General features: G+C 39.9%; 1 protein-coding gene across 1 annotated transcript in view; it reads left to right on the top strand.

The window, feature by feature from the left end:
- The window catches only part of LOC108135775 (platelet binding protein GspB), a 38204-nt gene that overhangs the window by 1745 nt on the left and 13913 nt on the right, over window positions 1-22546 (top strand). Inside the window, exon 2 of the mRNA XM_017256634.2 lies at window positions 16611-16672. The gene's annotated coding sequence lies outside the window, so the exon portion shown is untranslated. The remainder of the gene's footprint in view (window positions 1-16610; window positions 16673-22546) is intronic.

Here is a 22546-nt window from a genome sequence, read left to right as displayed (position 1 = left end):
TTAGGAAATTTCTGCAACTTTCCTTTAAGCAGCGCGAAAAGCAAAAACCTGCAGCGGAAATGTGTACAAGAACAAATACCAATATTTATGACATTCGATCTTAGTTATTTTTTGGCAATATTTATTGTAAAGGGGTTTGGTTTCAGTTATAAAATAAATACGAGTTGCCTGGGAAGTCTTAGGAATGTAAATCGGTAATTCGAGATGCAAGCTTTTGACTGCTCTGGTAAGTGACAAAGCCTCTGGTTTAGATGACTCAAATCCGCTATAGATCGCATACTGGAATTTCAAATGACTCAATGTTCTGGCAAGTGAAAGCATTTGGATTTTCTGTTTTGTTTTTGCTGTTTCCGTTTGTTTTGATATTTTTAGAAAACATGATATCTAAGGGATGGAATTTTGTCTATGATTTAAAATACTTACACATGTTTCGAACTTCATTTTTTTCTTTCTTGACTGCAATAGAGTTTAATTATCTTAGCAGTTTTGTCGAAGCCCATTTGATGTTGTTTTCCTAATCGCCCCTCCCAACTGCCCCTTTGCCACTTCACCTCGATGTTGTTTGCCAACTCCATTCGAGACGTAACTCATAACCAATTGCCATGAATGAAATTCGCATTTCATTACAGGCCGTCAACGCCTGAATGCGACGCAGCCGGTGGCCGGTGGCCGGTTTTGCGGACGGGTATGCGCTGCGCTGCGGTTTTCCCCTATCAACGACAATAGCGCTACGCACGTTCGCAAAAACAAAAAAGAAATTGTCAATAAAGTGCAAAAGGAGACGGTCGGTCCGACTGGGCTGGACTGGGCTGTGCAAAAAATAAGCAAAAAAGGCGAAAAATGCGAAAAAGACACAGAAACCGAAACAGAAATTGCCACAGAGAAACGTGTTGCAGCGCCACGGGGCTTGGTGGCTTGGTGGCCCATCCCAGCTCGAATCGAGTGCAATCGTGATACAAAGTGGCCGCCGCGGACAGGGGGCGGCTGTAAATTCGTATTAACTATCCGCTAGATACCCGTACTTTCACAAAAACTCGTTCGAACAAATGGCACAAATATGAGCATTTTATTTGCCGCACTTTTTTCGCTTTATGCAATTTTTCGAGATTTTTTTTGTTGCAGCCTGGCGCATAGTTGCTTTATTAGCAACGTGCCAAGCGCAAACAAACCAAGACAAGAAGCAAGCCAAACAAAAGGCAAATCAAGTGAGCAAACAAGAAGTTTGTAAATGGAAACTGCATTTCGGCACGAACTTTCGGGGGTACGCGGTGGGTGGGTGTGTCGGGGGTTACGCAGTAAATTTAAAGTGAAATAAACGCCGCACAATTATGCACATAAACCGCACAACTTTCCACTTTTCCCCAACTGTTCGGCGTTTCCAAGGCATGCACTTGCCAGTGTTTTATTTCTATTATTTACTTATGTCCGCTGCTCATTGTCTGTCAAATGTATGCCTTAAATTGTTTGCTTTCATTGCCGTTTGCATAATAATCGACGCGTTGCGGATTAAACGTCTGTGGTCATGGATTTCTGTGCCCTTTGTGTGCCATATTTTGCACCAGCCCCATCTTTTCTCCGCTTTCGTCTCGTGCTGATTGGGGGGCGATAAGCGAAACGTGATTGATTGAATACAAGCTGGGAGAAAAGCGATATGACAGGTCTGGGATATATATACATACATATATGTAACTTGGTCTGAGTCTGAAGTCTAGGTCACTCGGGGGACTGGCCCTTATCGGTTGCCCCCGTTGTAGGTGATTTATCACAGGGTTTTTGGGTTTCTTTCGGTCGGCAACAGCTGCAAGATAATTGCAAACTTGAACTTAAGGAAATCATGTTTTCTAATCTGGGTTGAAAGATATTTGATAACGTCTAGGGGTCAGTTTTCTGTTAGTTATTGTTTTTTTTTTGTTTTTAGAGTAAACTAATTGATCAACGATTCTTTATATTTATATTTAGATTTTCATAATTTATAATAAATTAAATATAATCAACAATTTAATACTAAAATAAAAATATTTACTTGATCAAGTTTGAATATAATCTTCATTTTGTCAGAGAGTTTTATCTTTGTACTCGAAAGCAAAACTTCAAATTAGAAGAAGGGGTATTTAGAGCCCAATACATTATTTATATTAATTTTAATTAAATTTTAATTAAATTAAATTAAAATTTTAAAACAATGTTTTCCAAATCTAGTTCAATTATTTTCCAAATTTTGTCAGAGAATTTTTCCTTTTCTTACACGAAAAGAAAACTTCAAATTATAAAAGGCGATATTTATTTAAACTTTAATAAGAGTAAATAAAGATTATAACCACAATAAAAAAAAAAACAATATTTATATTACTTACTGGCAATTCTTTCATGACGATGACACTTATTTATTCGTCTGTGTTAAAAGTTCAATTTCCTCTGACACCCTTCTTTTTTGCTGTGTCTTCTCTTTGGCAAAATAAATAAATAACTCAAAATACCCACCAATGATCATTTCTTTCGTTTTTCGCCAGTAAATCATCAGATTGTTGTTAATTTTTCGCCTCTCTCTCCTTCTCTCTGTCTACAGCCATCTTGCCATCTCTTTCTTTGCCTATCTTCTTTTTTTTCGTGGTGCGTCAAGTTGGCACGACAGACGGCGGGAGAAAGTTTTTCTTTTTCTTTGCCAAACTCGAAAAATAAAACCAAAAAATTAACGCCAAAATATAAAACACAAAGGCGAACAAAAAAAAACGCAACAAAACTGTAAAGTGTGCAATGCAAACATGTGATTATATTATCCATACACAACACAAATGCGCCTTATATAAGATATTGTCTGAGTCTGAGGCATTAAAAACGCATAACAATTAATTGTGGAAAAAAACAATCAGCGACAGCGAATGAATCAAAAGTAGATGACACTCTTGGGGATATCTTGGTATAAATACAAGCACCACCACCCCACGTTTAATTTTGAATTCAGGGAAAATGGCCAACGACTTTTGAGCGATTTGTTTGCTGATGTTTTGGCCACTTGTTTTTTTTTTTTTTTGTTCATAAACATTCCACGCATGGCCATCAAAGTAAATTACTTAATTTATGCCTCAAATGTGTCGCCAAGCGGGCGGCACTTTCTACCGCCCCACCTCAACGCGATTCTTGCGTAAGCGACTTTAAACGCATGCAAAACGCGTGCAGGCGAAAGCAGGGCAAACATGGAGTTACATCAGATTGCCGGTGACCCGGGGTCACTGGGAATTGACTGATAAAAGTCGCTCGCCCAGCTCAATTTTTGGACTTTGCTCCCCGGCAAATCAATACCAAATTGTTAATAATTGAGGCAGCCAAAGCCAAAGTATGACCCTCATTATTGCTTTATCAGCTGGGAAAAATGGTGGAAAAGAGGGGGCTGCACTTCTGACAGTCTGCAATTTATGCCACCGAAAATGGGGGAAAATGGAAAAATTCTCAAGTGCCCGAAGACCCCAAAAACAGATACAGAAACTAATTTTGAATTTCGAATTCCAAATTTTCCCATTTCTATTTTTAAAGGCCAGGGGAGAAATGTAGCTCTGTTCCAGAAAAGCAGAAAGGGATTTCAATTAGGAAAGATATTCAAGTAGCTAATAAATAAATATATCTCTATCTCATGGATATTGATCAACACGAGAATTCCATTAACCATTAAAGCTGGATGTGGAATGTCTTTTTTTCACAGTTTGCTCAGGGCTGTAATGTTAATTCAATTATATTCAGTAAAAGTAATTTACTTTTTCGAGCCGGAAAGGCGGAGAAAGAAGGAAGGTGGAAAATGAAAAATGAAAGCGTTCTTAATTGCAAGCGACGACGCGTCAGTGGCTTTTTTTTTTTTTTGTATCTACAATGTACATAGTTATTTTCTCCTACGCTCACTTACAATATTTATGGGCATGAAATGGAAATATCTGCTCAGGATCGCCGCCATCAAATTGAAAATTCATTTGCGCATGCGCAGCGGCTGGCACGCCACACAAAGTTGGCTTTTACAAAAATCTGTATCTGTATCTGCATGCGCAGCCGCGTGAGCAATATATATATATATATATCGGTATCTGCGTCTGTAATCGCACTCTTCTTTCACTCCAGACATTTTCTAATAATTGAAAAGCAAAGTGTGCAGCAAATTGAATTATAATTTCAATTATGAACCGTTGAAAGCGGAAGAAAAACCAGCAACAAAGACGCTATTGAGCAGCGTGCGCTGTAAGCTGTAAATGAGGTTGCTGGGGCTACAGATTGTTCAGTTTCAAGATGCCAGATACGATCCGAGTGCGAGTGCTAAGCATGTCAATCAAGAAGAACAGTAAAGCGCTTCTAGCCCTAACGATCAGCTGCTGCCACTGCTACTGCTGCCCCGTGGGCCCAGCATGATCTCAATCTCGATCTTGGCCAGCTTTAATTGCCATCTAATGGCCGAAAAAGTATACGCCATGTGGGTCAGGTCGCCAGTCGACAAGCGCCGATTGTCATAAATATAAAAAATGAGCTGTCAATAGCTTTTGCAATGCTCTATGAATGCATCTTTGTCTAAGGAAACTTGCATAACGTATTGCTGGCCGACTTGAGAAATCTTTCCGGCTGCATTGGTAACCCCTGGCGGATGAGCAATCCATCAGAAATCACTTTCAATTGCGGCCGTTGCCAAATCACATTTGGTCTGGTATTAATGGCCTTGAATTGTGGTCAAGTCGGGTCGAGGTCTGAGTGATTTCATCGTGCTGTCGAAGAAAAAGAGTGCGGAGCAAAGAAAAAAAAAAAAAACCAAAACCCAAGTTGTCAACAGCTTTTGCGGCTCATTATAATTTTAGCCACAAAGGCGATGACTAAACGCAATCAGGTTTTGCTCTCCCCTGTCAGTTGTTTTTCGTTAGAATTTTCGATCTACGATTGGTGTGCTTTGGGTTCTGCTAATTGGCCAAAAACAGCTGGCCAAACTGGCCGGGAGATATCAGTTCGTTTTGTTGGCTAACCACAAAGGTTCTTGCTTCATCGCCCACCTGAAGGCGCCACTTGGCATTCGATTGCCTGCCGCTAATTGAATTAATACGTGTTGCACTTGCTACCGACACAATGCAATATTTATTCGCATAATTATCTGCCGCCGATTACGAACTCATTGAGCCGTGGTCGGCCTGGCCAACAACAGCTATAATGGACAGATTTCCTTGTTTGTGGCCCGATCGAAGTTGAATTCGCAGTCGCACCAGAGTTCCGGCTCTGACTATCTCACTGGTAAATGTGCTGGGCAATTGGAGTTGGACTGCATGGTAATGGCTAATAATTTCAAGCCACGATTTCGCAAAAGGAGAGCCGACCGAGGAGAGAGTGATGGACTGATGGACGGACGGCAAACGTCAATAAAAGCGCGCTTAATCAATAAGAAAAACAGCTTCGATTGGCGGCAATTGTTGCCGCTCCAGATCGAGGATCGGCGATTTATGGTCCCATGGACCAGCGTGCATGGGATATATTCCCCAGAGTCACGTCCCAGCCGCTTAAGTTATAGATGGGCCTGTGCGATTCCCAAATCGCTCCAAATCGAACTTCAAATCCGTGATTTAGTGAAGGCTTTCAAATCCCTCGACGGCACGTGCAGCAGTGAGGCATGAATCGCGAGGCGTGCGGCGAATTTCGCTGGCATAATTCCCCAACTGAGCGTTGACTGCACTCGGATTTTGAGCCAAAGCGGCCCCAGTTGTTGCTGCAGTTGTGTGGGCTGTTCTTGGCCTGGAATTTGGACTCTGGACGGGTAAACTTTTTGGCTTTGTGGCCGCCGTTAGCACTTTGCAACTGTGGTTGCACGGACAAAAAAATATTAATAGTATAATAATATAATAAAAAGAGAGTTAACCGAACGAAGTTTTATGTCAAAACTTAAATTTCATTTAAGCACAATAAGAACGCTTAAAAATGGCTGCATCCGCTCTCTACTCCAAAAATAACTATTAACTTTAAAGCAAATGAATAAATAAAATATGTAAGTTTTGCTATTAGATATAAATTTATCATTTGTCGTTATGTGCTTTTGGCTTAGTCGTTGCTAACTTATTTGGTTTAAGCAAATTTGCTATTTGTAACCATTCAAAGTGTTTTTTTTTCCTTCCAGTGTATGTGGGTGTGCGCTCATTGTGGCAAGTGAAAACATTTTGAAAGTCGTTTTAAGTGGCACATGGAAATGTTTTCCATGTTCTCGCTGCAATCATCTGGACGAGTGTGTGCTTGCCACAGAAAATATGGAGTAATTTTCCATTCCTAAAATGTGCAAAATGCGTTGATTTATGGCGTTCTGGGTGGTGTAAATAATTACCAAGTCGAGTTGGGGTCAGGGTCGTAACTTTTTGATTACGATTTAAGCATGTTCAAATATGCTACAACATTAGCTTAAAGTTTGAAACCCTCCATGTTATTAAAGCCATTATCCAATTTCCAGTTCGCACTGCCAACGTAGTAAAAACATGGCCAAATGCAACGCCCAAACATATTGAGTCAGCCTGTTGCTCACTTTTGTTTACCCAACAATTAAGCACAATTACCAAGTTTTGCAATTAAATATTGAAAACTTGTTTGTTTGAGCCGAAGCAGCCGCATGTAGGAAAAACTTCACAATTTCCAGAGAGATTTCCTCAATTCCAAGAGGCATGAAAATATTGTGAAAAATCTTTCAGTTTTTGCTTCCGTTTCGCCTCACTAAAAAGCTTGTGGAATAAATTTGGCTGTATCAGAAAAGAAATACTAGACAAATATTTTGTAATTAATTAATCGAATTAAATTTAAACCCATTTCTTACGTTTTTAGGTGTGGCTAATTTGCAGCATTTAAGCAATCAAATTCGATTTGTTGCAATTAGTGTGGTTTGGTAATTGAGAGCGACAACTGGAAATTATGCAAGTGATATATGGGGTGAAAAAAAAACGCCCAGCTTGAGTTTTAATTAACGCACCAAAAGTATCTCAACGATACTGCATTCATGAGTCTCGATTTGGGCTTAGTGTGTGAGCAGCTCTTTCAGTCATTTTTTGTTGCTCACATAACACCCGACATAAGCCGATTTGGGTGTTTTTCTTCGAACTTCCTGCTTATTATTATGACAACAGCAATCCATTAGACTCATAGACCCACATCACTGGTAGTCCGATGCAAAACTGAGCCCCCAAATGAGTGACTCTTTGGGTTGTGACAGTTTTGCAGCTGTAAGCGCCAGATTGCATCGACAAAATGATTGGGCCCCGCCCCCAGCCCCCACTTCTCCTGCAGATGAACGACCTCAATGACGACGGCTTCTGTTGCGGTGCGGCCTGCGTTCTGCGTTCTGCGTTCCGGATTGAGTTGCACTGGGCATGGGGATCATCCAGGGAGTCGCTCGGCGGCACTTGAGTGTTTTCAATTGCCACTGCGGGGACTGCGACCCAGGCTCGCCATTAGCATCATCATCTTCTTTTTTTTTTTTGCCCTGCGTCGTTTACCGCACTTAATGCATTTGGCCCTTCGGTGGAGCTGCAGTCCCGGGCATCGACTGCAATTATGCACTTGGATCTTCCCTTGATTCACCCGGTTTTACACAGACAAAAATTAAACGTATTTATAAAAATTAAACGTATTTATAAAAAGTAAAAAATTTGTTTAATTTTGACAAGTTTTCGATAGAATTAAATTATAAAGAATGCCATGTTTAAGATTTAAATAAAAAAAAACATAAGACGTGTTACCTTACCAAATTTAAGTATCTTCAGAAATAATGGTTGACTTAGAAATTGGTATTAATATCCATTCTTTACACCTAAACATAGTGTTTACATCAAATACATTATAAAGTATGAATGACCATATTTATATAAAACAAGAAAGACAGCAAACTTCGGCAAGCCGAAGTTCATATACCCTTGCAGCTATCGCAAGAATTAAATATTTTTGAAAACATTAAAATTATGATTTACTTGCGTATATGTTTAAAAACATTGAAGCTATGACGATTTGCAGCTTAATTATTTGATTGTTCTATTATATATTTTTATTATTTGTATGGGAGCTATATGATATAGTCGTCCGATTTTGATAAAATTTTAACCATAATTCTGAAATATTTAACCATTGCTATATGTCGAAGAACTAAACAAAAAATTAAAAAACAGCAAAGTTATAATTTTTTTCAATTGTTTTTCCGATTGTTCCTATGGGAGCTATATGCTATAGTCGTCCGATTTTGATGAAATTTAAACCATAATTCTGAATTATTTAACCATTGCTATATGTCGAAGAACTAAACAAAAAATTAAAAAACAGCAAAGTTATAATTTTTTTTCAATTATTTTTCCGATTGTTCCTATGGGAGCTATATGCTATAGTCGTCCGATTTTGATGTAATTTAAACCATAATTCTGAATTATTTAACCATTGCTATATGTCGAAGAACTAAACAAAAAATTAAAAAACAGCAAAGTTATAATTTTTTTTCAATTATTTTTCCGATTGTTCCTATGGGAGCTATATGCTATAGTCGTCCGATCCGGCTCGTTCCGACTTATATACTACCTGCAATAGAAAGACAACTTTTGGGAAAGTTTCATGCAGATAGCTTTAAAACTGAGAGACTAGTTTGCATATAAACGGACGGACAGACGGACAGACGGACAGACGGACAGACGGACGGACAGACGGACAGACGGACGGACAGACGGACATGGCTAGATCGACTCTACTAGTGATGCTGATCAAGAATATATATACTTTATAGGGTCGGAAACGTCTCCTTCACTGCGTTGCAAACTTCTGACTGAAATTATAATACCCTCTGCAAGGGTATAAATATAGCATCCCCAAAGTGCAAAGTTTATTCACTTTTGTCAATTTTTCGATAGAATTCACTCATAAACAAGGCTTGCAAACATATACTTTTGAAATGAATGATTTAAGAAACTTCAGAAATAAATGGTTTACTTAAAAATTTGTTATACCTAAGCATAGTGTTTACATAAAATATTTAAAGAAGTCGTGGATTTACTTTATTTGAAAAAGGCTTTTTTACAAAAATATTTATACTTGTAAGGTATTGCAATGATGTTATACCATGATTTTCTCAGTGGAGGGTTGCTCTCGATTGATTGGACTGGCATGCATGCGTGCAGTTCGAGGCGTTTGTTTTCCACATGCAAAAGGCCATACATACAATCAAAATATTTTCACATTTTCCAGCCCAAGGCAAGGCAAACGCACATATGTACGAGTAGGAAAAGCGAATAAAAATAAACAATGGCTGGCATTATCAAGGGGAAGGCTTTTGGCAAGCCATGTAGAGGTCATTTATGGAATTTCACAATATCCCCGACATGAATATGCATAAGTTCAGCGTTCATCTGATCTATGATGTAGATAATCATCATTATGATGATCAGCCAATGACCGAACACTCTGTGAGTTCAGACTAAGCTATTTTTTTTTTTCAACATTTCACTGGGACGGGACTTCATTATCGTCGCGCTGAACAACGGCTTTTGTGCGCCTTTTTTTATGCTCCCTGCCGCAGCGGAGCGTTTTATGCCTCGCTCTTGACCGGTTTGTACAGCTATCGAACAGCAGCAGCAAAAAAAAAAAAAACGGCTAAGAGGCAACTTGTTGCCGGCTACTACCTTAGAAGCCAGTAAAAACTAGAAAAAACAAACTGAAATTAAAAGAAACGGAACATTTTGCAATGCGACGAGGTCAAGGGGCGACCAGAGATAAAGGTGCAATCAAATGTGTGCTACTGGCCACTAACCACTGGTTACTGGAAAACCGAAACCAAAACGAGAAAAACACGGCACAGATATTTGAGAGCTATCATGGCGGAGGCCCATTAACCTTACTGGCCGGCAAAAAAAACAAAAAAAATAGTCAATGCTTCATGTTGCCGTTGGCCAACATTTAATATTCAAAATTGTTTGAATATGGCTTTGTTGGCTGGCTTATTTACTTTGGACAATTACAACGAAGGCTAAGGCCATCCGCGGAGAAAGAGACGGCATGCGTGGGCGCTGTTAAGTCAATGTTAAAGCGCATGTTGGCCCAATGTTAAGTGCTAATAGGTAAACACTGCAAAAACACTGGCAATGAAAGCCACTCTTATGTCATAGACCAAAAATAGCCACTCGAGGTGGGTGAGGGAACCGAAGACAAAACCATGGTATCATAACATCAATATAAGTGAGTGTCATCCGGGGTAATAAGCGGACAAAGTGTCTTAAGAGCTATTTAAAAGTCTATCTTGCACTTGCCAATTCATACTTTCTTCAATTTTCCTCTTAAAATAAAATAGGTATAATTTTCTTTACTAGTTTTATATGATAAATCACGTTTTTTATTTAAATCAGAAAGGATTTCCAAAGTTATTATTATCTAAATTATCATAACGTGAATATGACGCTATAGGCAGACATATTTTATTAGACCAAGTGCAGTATTTGTATTATTTTTTACAAGTATCATAACATCAATATAAGTGAGTGTCATCCAGGTTAATTAGCGGAAGAAGTGCTGGATTTTCAAAGTTATCATAATCATAAATATCACAAAGTGAAAATGACGATATAGACAGACATATTTTATTTCACCAAGTGCAATATCTGTATCATTTTTTACAAATATGATCTCACTTCATACTTAAGCAACCAATAAAGAACAGAATTTGTTAATGGCAGACCTGGATAGACTTGTTTGCTCAGCTAAACGAAGCCAGTTTTTCGCTAATCGAAATGTTATCATTTATGCAAGGCGAGAAGGAAATCTGCAGGATGCTGTCAATTACAATTACGTGAATTGCATAATGCCCCGCACAAGGTGACTTCGCTTTGCTCACAAACAAGCAGAAAAGATGCATATGCGCGGCGCTTTGTTGGCTTTTATTAGACAATTGTCTCCCATTTTATGGCGGCGACTGCCCTCTAGGTGGAATATATATAAAAATGCAAGAGGAATATCTGGAATAGGAAGCGAAGTATCCAACGCAAGCGGAACTGATCACTTAAGGCGGCGGGATAGGGAACGAGGGCCTAATAATAGCCACAAGGGGTACGCACATATTTCCCCGCCGGCGAAATGTGTCTAATTATATATGTAAAATGCAGTCCCAGCTCAAGCGCCCGCTGCCGCTGTTTAGGAAGCGCATAAATGAGGAGCGATCATCAGCCTGCCATTGTGTTCTCCCCCACAATAACAACCGCTGGCGATGGAAATGCATTTCCACCCAGGCCGTATTCTCACTCACCGAAAGCGCTTTGATTGGATCTCAGCACTGAACGAAAAATGTATTTACAAGTACATAATTTGTAAAAATTAGTTTTTAATTAATAATTGTATTTGCTACATTTTAACCCAGTATATTTTGTAATTACGAAATGTATATATTAAACAAATCGAATATATTAGAAGAAATGTATAACTTCAATCATGTAGTCGAATGTAAACTAAGTCAATAATCAGTAATCTTTATTTGTGCTCACTTTATTATAAATCATTTCGATTAAAGCTAATTTACTAGTGAACTTTCCATAAAAAAGAAATTTTCTTATAAGATTTTAATTTCCAGATTAAAAGAACCCAAAGTCTTATATTCAATTAAACATTTAAAATACCTTTTTCGCTAAGTGCACAACACATATTGAGGATGCGCACACGTGCTGCATGATCATGTGATTTATGAATGCACTCCCCCAAAACGATACTAACAACTTGGGATTGTCATAAAGATATGTAAAAGAAGAAAGCTAACCTTTAACCGCAGCCGAGACTATTTTGAATGTTCAAGAAATACGCTTTGTGAATTTATTTGCCACCATTTTTTTTGCGACATGCCCGGCTGGTCAACGAAACTGAAATATTTCGGTACTTTTGCTTTCCGACTTTAATTGAGTAGCGGAGTATGGCGGTTGGCAAATGAGCGATCTCCACTAGCCACGCACAGTGCGCGTCATAGATTTATAGCTGAAAAGGTATGGCCCTTACACACACCAGCTCACACGTACCTGTTAATTAGGTTCTGCCTTCGGCGTGTAGTTCTATTTTATTTATAAGCTCATAATTTTGTTCGGCTTCGACTCGACTTGATCTCGGATCGTCTTGTATCGGACTATTTGGGGTCATTCAACCTTCGATCAATCACTCCGCTGGCTTACTTCTTTTGTTTACAATCGCACAACATTCTCAAACTCTCCTTTCTACAAATTCCTATATATGCAAAGGCATCTATTTATCTACCTATATATGTGTGTATATCTTTTAATAGTCATTATGCGCATTACGCTTCTCGTGGCTAATTAACAGCTCACAAAAATGCGAAAAACTTTTCAATGCCTTTTTCGCAGTTGTCTTTGCTCAATTTGCCAAGCTTAGAAATGCAAATTACCAAAAAAAAAAAAAAATAAAATAATGGAAAAAATCTACAAGAAACTGACAAAGAGCTAGGTGAGTGATGGGCAGTGAAGGGAAGTTCTTTGTTCGGATCCGGTTCGGATTCTCCATCTGAATAAAGCGAGGCATCTGCAAAATGTCTAATTAAATGTGCCGAATTTAATGATGATAACCCGGCCTAGACTTTGGCTTCAGCCCCAGTGCAATTTGCAACTGGCTTGGATTTTGGCCAACCGGTCAAGGTGAAAGTTGCGCCACCTGCCACGATGCCTTGACTTGCCGCCACTTTTTTTTGACAAATTAATTGTGCGGCTAAGCGGCCATTAAATATGGCCAACAAAGTTGCACTGGTTATTGGCCCAAAATATATGTGTGTCCCACTGTGAGTGCAGCAATTTGCATGCTCAGCTTTTCCACTCAACTGGAAACTTCGCTGCTGCTGCTGCAGTTACTGCTGCAGCAATGTCAATGCTTGAGTAAATTGACTTCAACTTCATTTGCGACATCGACAGAGGGAGAGATGCCACTGCCACCAAAAGTTTTCTGCTCCATTGAAGCATTCGATTGCACTCCACTCCACTCCACTCCACTCGAAACTCCGAGCCGTAGAAAGTTTCAGTTGCAGTTGGAGTTGCAGTGGCAGTGACGCAGTCAGGAGAAAGATGCAGATAGCAACTCATCTGCATTTGAATTGCATTGGGGCTCTGGTCACTTAACGGTTGTAGAAGAGAACGGCAACTGGTTGGGATCCACATCCACACAGAAAAATAGGTGTCATAAGCGGCCGATTATGGGGCAAGTCCAAGCGGATTCCTCAAGCGAAGCAATCTAACGAAATGAGGTACCTTCAAATCATTGACCACAACTAGACCCCCTTTGTGACGACGCCTCTGGCTGCTGAGGACGCCTTGCAGAGTGAGTTTTAGAACCGGTTAACTGCTTTCTGATGACACTAACAGTTATAGCCAAATAAAAGCCGGCGAGAATTGGTTGGTGCTGCCTGTGACTTATGTAAAATGTTTGGCTTAGGCTTAGTAAGCGAAAAGAATGCACGAATTCCACAGGGCATATAAAATGGGTCAGAAACCGTTAAATCAACCAGGGAATTCACAATCCATTCATACAAAAATTGGTTAGACATAAAAACTTTTGCACACGCTCTGCTTTTAAATTTTTGGCAAAGAACAAACAAAGTTCAAGTTCATAGCATCTGAATAAAATATTGATTTTCTGACAAAGTTTATCCCTATATTTATGCAAAATATGGAGGCTTGAAAAAATTTCGCCAGCTGTTTGAGAACAAACTTTTATCAGCCAAAGAAAGTTGTTAAAGAACTGTAGTAAATCTTAAGTATCTATTCAATTACTTGGGTCTGTTGACGTCTTATAAAAAACATTGATAATTTGATTTTAAACAAAAGCCAGAGTTCAGTTGCTTGTTTTTTATGTATTATTTTTGGCTTAGAAAATAACAACGGTTCATAAAAGTGTGTCTCAACTATATGTTCAGTAACTTGAGTGTGACAAAAATGATGGAGTTTAAACAAAAGAGTTAATAAAGCTTGCAAAAGTTTAAGTATCTGATTTCATGATGCAGTTAGATGGTTTATAATAAAGTCAGGGAAGAGTTTCGCTTATAATTTTGGCTTAAATCTTATCACGAACTCGTTTCATCGCCCGCCAGTTGACCTTTAATGGCATCAGCACCACCATCTCCGTCGGCCATTAGCAACCAGATCTGCGAGGAAGGCGTTAACCCGGCGTGGGCACAGAGCCATGTCATCCGCATCTCCATCTTCATCTCCATCTTCATCTCCATCACTTCACCTCCTCATCGGCGTCATCATCCGCGGAGATGTCGCCAGTAGTTGTCGTCCAAACGATGAATGACAGTTTGTAAATGGCTCTGGGTGCATAATTTATGCAGATGCAACTGGAGCTGCAGCTGTTACTGCAAAACCGGCGGCATTTAGCGCGTTGATTGTTAAGGCAAACTAGTAGTTGGTGGCGACAGAGCTGGAAAAGGGAGGAGCGGGAATGGGTTTTCGGGGGGAAGAGAGGACCCGCAAGCAGTCGCCTCGCCCATGCATATTCAAACGCCATAATCCCAACGGTATTTTAATGCTAAATGCTTACTCACTTCATGCTGCAGAGCTGTAGAGGTTGGCTAGAAAAACCCGTTTTTCCAGTAATGACCTTCGGTGTTGCTTTATTATCACTCCCGCTTCCGCTCCAGCTGCTCCTCCCGCTCCCCCCCGTTCCAGCAGCCAACCACTCCGTTTGGGAGAAGTCTTGGAAATTCCGCTGAATTCCATAACAAAAGCCCAAGTTTATGTCGTTCTGTTTGTTAGCCTCCTCTTTTCCTCCTTCTGGCGGCTTCAATTACCTTTTTCGGGCTAACTCACAAATTCAACGTGTCTAAATAAGTGTGGATTTGCCAATTTCATTTTAATTAGCCAACTGCCGAAGCATTTCTCTCACTAATTCCGTTTAGAATATCAACTCGGTGCACATTGACAGCTGCTCCGGGGGCTGAGAAGTTAATTAAAAGCCGCTTTCGAATCGAAATCGATAAGCCATAATAATGCTACATTCAATATGCATTCAATGGCTGTAACCAGAACAACAAGTGCTCCCAGGGGTGCAGTTAAGATTAGGTTATGATTGGAGTTTACAGTGGGTCTTGCAATGGAAAAATAAAGAAACAAGAAAAAAGCTTTTTTAAAACTTACTAAAAAACAAATCAAAACAATGGTCCGTAAATGTTTTAACTTAATTTTAGTCTGTTGAATTCACAACATAGTTTCTTGCGTTTGTCAAGTTTGTGAGATGTTGGGATGATAAAATTAATTTGTATTTAAAGTGGCAAAGAAATCCATTAAAAAGATGTGAAGTGTTTATTGTTGCAATTCTGCAAACTAAGCACTAACTAAGCCGCTGTCTGATATTGTTAATAAATTGCCATTAGCCTGCTGCTCTGCTCACCCTCGGAGTGTCATTTTAATTGGTTTTTCTGCTCGCTAAATATGCTAATAAATATGGCCGCATATATAATGGCGGCCTTGCAGCGGTCAGTTTTTATCACTCCATGCTAATTGACAATAGAATTGCATTTCCACCGTCTACGCCAGCCAATCCCCCGAGAAAGAACGGACAAGTGCGCCGTAAGAGCCAAGCCACTTGCCCAAGTTAACCTTGATGGAATATAGTTATCTTTTTTATAGTCCTCCCCTCCCTCGCCGCTCAAGTGCATTTTAAACTGGCTACCACTTGTTCTGGCCAAGTCGAGACAGGCCAAGCCAACCCAAGCCAAACCAAGCCAAACCCGGCCAAGACGAGGAGAATGACAATAAATATTTTGTAGCTTATGCAGCTCGATTACAGTGTTCGATGGGGCTGCCCAAGGGTGTTCCAAAGGGGGGATGTTCAAGTCGAGACTTTGCCAGCGATTAAATGCCCCGAAATGCCAACAGTTTTTTTTGTTTTAAACCTCGAAAAGGGGGACGGTGGGTGCTGGCAGTGCAGCTTGTAAAATATGAGCTCGACGTGCATTGAATTCGGGTCATTGCATGGCTAAAAGCTGGGAAGGGGGGCTCTGGGGATTTGAAGAAACAACTGGCGCCTTAGCATTTTGTAATTCGATTTTGAGTTACGCCAAACGAAATTGGCTAATTTTGCATGCGCGCCCACCGGCCATTGAACCGTAGCAGTCAGCAGTCGTTGACGGCGGTCAAATTTTTATGATTTCTTGCCGATTGGTTGATATATATGGACAGCACAGAGCTCAAAAAAACATAAATATAATAAATTATTTACAACAATAATGGAAGCAAACTTCGGCTAGCCAAAGTTTATAAACCCTTGCAGCTATTGCTGAAATTAAATACTCTTTAAAACATCCGAATTTCGATTTATATGCGTATATGTTTTTGTATTTCCAAAGGTGTTAATCAAATATTTGCGTGTTAATAAAGCAAGTAAAGAAAACTTATTATCAGAAAATCAGATACTTAACTCAATAAGTGTCTGTTCAAATATTAGTTTTAATGAATAATTATTAAATACTGTGCAATCAGTCTAGAAACGTTATAAGGTCAAGTATTTTGGTACTTTAAATATCGTCAAGTAGCATTAAACTTTGCGATTTTCACCATAATTGTTATAAATACGATGGAAATTAAATTTTTTAATCAAATATCTTATTTATTTTGCAGATTGTAAATACCAACCATATAAGCTGAGGAAAACCAGGCGACAGGTGGAAAAGCTGAAGCAGGTAAGGGGGGAGGGGAAGGAAAATCGAATTCACACAGAATGCAAAAATGCGTAACGCTTAATGTAACTTGGTAAGCCCGGCTTGGGCTTGTTTTCCATAATTTACACTTTCGTTGCAAGCGCAATTGGCGTGCCAATTGAAGGTGCACTCTCAGGCTACAAACAACACGGGTAATTCGAGGCGGCTAACAATGTGTTGTCAGGTGTGCAGAGGCGGGATTGGGGATGGGGGCTGGGGGTTGGGGGTTGGGAAGAGCCACACTGACGGATCCCAGGCTTTTCGAAGACCAGGAAATGGCATGCAGGAGATTGCCAATGCAACTGGCATCTAGCAACCTGTCGAACAATGGCCAACAGGCGGCATAAACGGCAGCCAAAGTGTTCGAAGTGTTGCAATTGTTGGCAGCCGTGTCTTTAATTATCGTCCGTAATTGGCCGCTTATTAAAAGCCTCCACAGCAATGTGTGTTAAATGACGCAGAAATTATGCGAATGCCAAATGCCAACGAACTCTTCCTCGCCCTGCGATTCAGAAAATCGCTTTCGCTGCGAAAACCTTTTTGTTTCTCGCGCCAGCTTGAGAAACTTTCCATTGTGCTAGAAGCAAAGTTTCGTTCGGAGGCACACGTATATATATATCCTATATTCATTTAATGCTGAGATAAATCTAATTTCATACCGAATTTATTGTACAAACCGGCCATAAAGCGACAGAAGCAGAATTTGTGGAAAAAATGCTACTCCATTGTTGATGAAGACGCTTCGCGGTTCAGTCGGACAGCGTTCAGTCAGCGGTCACAATTGAATAGATTTTCAGATATACTTTTCCAGCTAGAAACAAAACAAAAAAAGTGTGTAAAAAAGGCCTGATAGAAGAAGAAAATGACAACGAAAAAAAAAAATAACAGCTGTCGGCTGCATTCGACAGCGTTTAGTCTCAGAGATTTGCTTTCGAATGATGGCGAACAATAAAACTTTCCATTTCTAACAAAATTACACTCAAGACGAGACGAAAACAAAGCAAGACAAATTTGTCTAGTTATCTGATGTTGCCGCACTCATCGCGCTCCAATCCACAACATCCATCTGACGCAGAATTTGTTTTCTGGAATTTGGTATATTTTTTTTTACTTTTTTGCTGAGACTCCCACTCGGGGAGCTCGAATGAAAATCTTTGCAGCAACAAGCTCGTAAATGTTGCATGTCGTACCACACAATTCCATTCCGTTCCCCAGGTGACATGTTGCACACGTGTGTGGCAACCAGCTCCCAGTTGCCAGTCCCTCTGCCGCTGCCCCATTAAATACATAGTGTCGGATGTCTGCTGTGCGCTGATTTGTGGCGTCGTTTATGTGGCGGAACTGTTTATTAATTAACGAGCGCATTTTGGCTTCATTCTTTCGGCGCTTTTGGCCTTCCAGTAGTGGGTAGCAAACGATTAGGTGCTAAACTGTTGGCCCAGCTAATGTTAATTGAGGGGTAAATGAGCCGCTGGCATGCAACATTCTCAACCAGCTGCAGTGGTGGCAACCTATTTTCTTAAAACTTGAGGTGATGAATAGGGAGAACAATATATCACACTATTGCAATATGTATGTAAAACAATGTTTTAAGCATTTTCATACTTAAAATGAGGATATACTTGTATACTTTTAAAAGCTTTACTAACTAAAAATGTATTGGGGCAATATAATAAAAAAATCTTTAAGCATATTATTTATTTTGCTGCTTATTTACTTATTTACTTAATTACTTATTTTGCTTTTAAGATTCTTGAATATAATGGAAGAAAAAATACCCTCATCTAAACAAAACCCTTTTAAAAGTTAGATTTATTTCTGTATTATTTGGGAACCTTTTTTGTGTATATAGCTTTTAAAAATGCATGCCACATAAGTATTTCAGTACATTTCCATTTGTTAAACATTTTCAAATGCGGATGAACTAGTTTATTTATCGCCTTTAAAGGCAACATAGATTTTTATCTCTCCAACAAAATTTCAAGCAACAATAACCAAACAAAAATGTAATATATATTTAACAAATGTATATAATTTAATCAGATCAACATTAATTTATTGGGAAAATGTTCTATATTTGTCTTTTTATATTTAACTAAACATATTATATAATTAATTAAACAATTTTGATACAAATTTGTATTTTTTGAGTGTAGCTGAGGCTGGCTCCTGTCTAATGGCTGTTGCCTGTCAAAATGATAATGGGTTTTGGTAAAGCTGCCGCCCGGATGGCGCACAGCGATAAGCCAGGCAGGCCAAGAGTCTGCTCGAATGCTTCAATTGAAACTGTCAATTGCAGTGGCCACACTCTCCCCTCCCCACCCCCGCACCTCCTGCCTTTGGTTACCAATTTTGGTGTAGGCGAAACAGTGAAAGTTGTGGCCATGATTGGCCAGCCATATTGATAGATACGCGGAGGGGCCACTTGGCTAAAGGGGGTAATTAATGCCAATTAAATGTCAAACAAGAAAACAAATAATTTTACACTGGGCGTGTCCCAGTTTTGCTGGCAATTCAATTAAATATTGCTGGCCAAACTTTCGAAAGGCTGCACAGATTAATTAAGCCAAGTTCAAAGCCCACCAGCCCAGCCGGTTCAATTGATTGAATTTCCCATGAGCCCGTTGTCCGCTGCACTTTCTACATCAAACAAAAGAAGGAAAGCTCTCCGTTTGCCCGTGGCTCTATTTGTGTATGTGGTAAGAGCAACGAAAACAGAGGTTATTTATGATTATTTAATGCAATGCTTATGCTGCAGGTTCATTGCCCAAAAGGCAAAAAAGCAGCGAATGCAAATGCAAATTGATTTGCGCGCTTTGCCCTGCAGTTGAACTATGTCGTCAACTGAACCCTTCCGTCGACATTGCTAATTGCTTGTCGCTGTCAACATGTTGCTGCTGCTCGTCGTTGCTCTTGTCGCTTCTTCCATTGAACTTTGAACTTGGCCAGGCGGCTGGCAGTGGTTTACTGACTTTCTTTTGTTGTTTATCGCGCCAGCCGGCGACAGTTGCAACTTGCAACGGCCAGCGGCAGTGGCAGTGGCAGCGGCAACAAGAGCAATCGCTGCAGCTGCCACTCAAGTGGCATGTGTGTAAGTGGTTGTGACTGTGACTGTGTGTGCGCCAAAGTTCCATGTCTTTTGTCTCCAACTGCACACGAGCCATTGTTTGGCCTTGCACCAGTGCGTATACGTAATATGCGCAAGCCTTTGTTCGCCAAACGTTGCGTGCAATTTGTACCCAATATGCAGCAGATGCCATTACACTCTGGCACACTGCTACCACGACGAGTTTCCTTGTCTTTTCTCCAAAATTTGGGGCTTAAACATTTGTTTGAGTAGCCAGAAACCAGAAGAAATAGTGTTGTGCAGATTTTGCACAAATTTTTAATTTATAAAATAGAATTTGCAAATTTCTGGCTGCAAAGATAAATAAATAGCGAAATTAAAAAATTTGGTGTCAGTTTAGTAATCAGTTGGTACCAGTACTCATTGCAAGTGTAAAGAGCTCACTATTAGGAAAGAGTTTCCAGTTGCTAAAAAGCAATCTGTATGTTTTAGTTGACCACAACAATTATTAAATATCCCAAAAATTCAGCAGTCCACATCGGCACAGTTCCATTGCTAGCCTGCACCATAAACAGGTGCCATGTGCCCACCGAGGTGGACAAAATCAAGACGAAATGCTCCCAGAAGGTCACTGCTCCATTTAAATTTTCAGGAGCCCTGATCGTCGGAAAGACATCGGTTTTTAAAGTTGGCGGAAAGATAGATGATAATGATTTTATTTGAAACAAGTTTTGGTGTAAAATAAGTCAAAAACATTTTATTTTCGTTCATATTTATTGTTTTTATTGTACTTAAAAAGAATTAGTTATAAAATCTATATTATTTTATTTAATAAGCTTTTTCTTAGGTGAGTAACGCTTAAGAATTGTTTTATATTTGAGGTAATAAGATGTTAACAGATTTTGTGAGGCTTAGATTTGGTTTTTCGTTGAAAGTCAGTTCTATTTTCCTATGCTGTGTATGCTCTGTGCAGTTGCGGTCTTACGTATACACATATTCAGCTAAAGCATTGTTTGGAGTTTGTTTGCTTATGTTGTATTTGCCATATTTGCCTTTTCCATAGCCAATACAGTTGTTGACCTATGGCATACAATTACATCAACCATCCCGTAGACCCTTCACCACCGGTTTTCTGAGACTGACAGACATCGAAAATTGTATCTTGCCAGTTGCTCAACCCAAATGGGCATGCTGTTCTCGTCTTTCCAACTCTTGCCTCGAATTGCGAATTTTGCTGGATTTGCCTTTATGTGGTATTTCATGTTCTAATTGTGCAATAAAAGTCAAACAAACAGGCATTCATAATTCCCAACCACGAGCATTAGGTGGCCCAAAAAAGAGTCTGGACGAAGCAGGTAGAGAAGCTATGGGGGCAGCAATTGTTCTTGCTCCGTTTTTTGGGGCGTTTTATTGTTCTGGTCAAGATGGCAGTCGAAAAACAGATAAAATGGCAGTCATCGGCCTGCGGCGAAACGCCAAAAAAGTTGCAGCTGTGTCTCACAAACGTGAGTCACTGCACTATTACAAGTTGTCTTGCTGTCGCAGTTGCAATTTGTGCCTGTCGGACAGCAGGCACTTACAAATTGTCCAGCAAATTGGGGAATGTGGCGCCAAAAAAATTATCCCACGCAACAGGTTTTTATTCGGTGTCCCCATATGCAGCCAACTGAAAAGTTCTCTTCTAGACTCATATTCATTAAGACTCAGGCGTCGTAAAATATCTTTAACGGCAAGTTATTAAAAATTAAGGAAAAGTAGGGAGTGTAGTGGAGTATAGTGTCATAAAGCAGAGTTACGATGCCGGCGGCAACAGCTGTTGCTGCTGGGAAGCAACAAAATACAAACTGGAAATCGGATCCCAGTTTTCAGTGAGCGACACATTCTGTTGCATGGAGGGCAGAGCTGCGACTTTTACGGGAAACGAAGGGAGTGTTACTATTTTTTTTTAATTAAGCAAGATGTTGCGCCAACATATGTGCGTGCTGCTAAAAAAAAATAAAAGAATAAAAATCAACAGGCAGTGGCGCAGAAACAGCAACTATTTGGTCCCCTGGCAGCAGTTGCATCAATGTATATGCGTTTTCATTTATTAATTTCCACTGTCTTGTGTTGCTGCTGCTGCCGCGAGTTGTGTTGCTGATGTTGTTGCTGCAATTTGTGTGCTGCTGTTGCTGTTGCTGTTGTTGTTGCTGTCGTTCTGTTGCGCCACGTTGCCAGTGCCTTCTTCTTCCTTTTTATCTTTTCCTCTTATTTTTGTACACTCATTGTCTGCGTCACGCAACAGCAAATGAAAACGAAGACGACATGGGAACTTAACCTTGAAATAAATGTTTCTTACAGCAAAAAAAACCCCTACCCCCACCCCCACCCACACCCACACCGACTTCCCATTATTTTGTGCAATACCAAGAGGCAGGAAGATGTGGGTGCTCACAGGCATAAATTTACAGGCTTTGGCTTGATTGCGCCAGCTTCTCCCTCGCACTTTCCGGGAATATCCTTGGCGAAAATGAACATAAAACATTTCTCCGTAATCAACTCGTTGCTAAAAATAAATCCAAACTTTGCTTTGGAAGCCTTGGGCTAATGCTGGTGGCCCTTTGTGTGGCCCATCGGTTTAGCGGCTTAGCAAGTATGGCAACTTCAATTAACCCGACATGATATGCCGCCGGGCATCGAATGACTGGCAGTATTGACAGCCGGGGCTGTTTACCCGGATAATTGACAGCCGAACAAGTAAGTTTTGGCTCAAATCGTTTGCAGAATGTGTCAAGCCATCAAGAAATCAA

The sequence above is a fragment of the Drosophila elegans genome, unplaced genomic scaffold, assembly GCF_018152505.1.
Source record: "Drosophila elegans isolate 14027-0461.03 unplaced genomic scaffold, ASM1815250v1 contig_476, whole genome shotgun sequence".
NCBI classification, from domain to species: domain Eukaryota; kingdom Metazoa; phylum Arthropoda; class Insecta; order Diptera; family Drosophilidae; genus Drosophila; species Drosophila elegans.
This window is presented reverse-complemented; position numbering and strand designations above follow the sequence as displayed.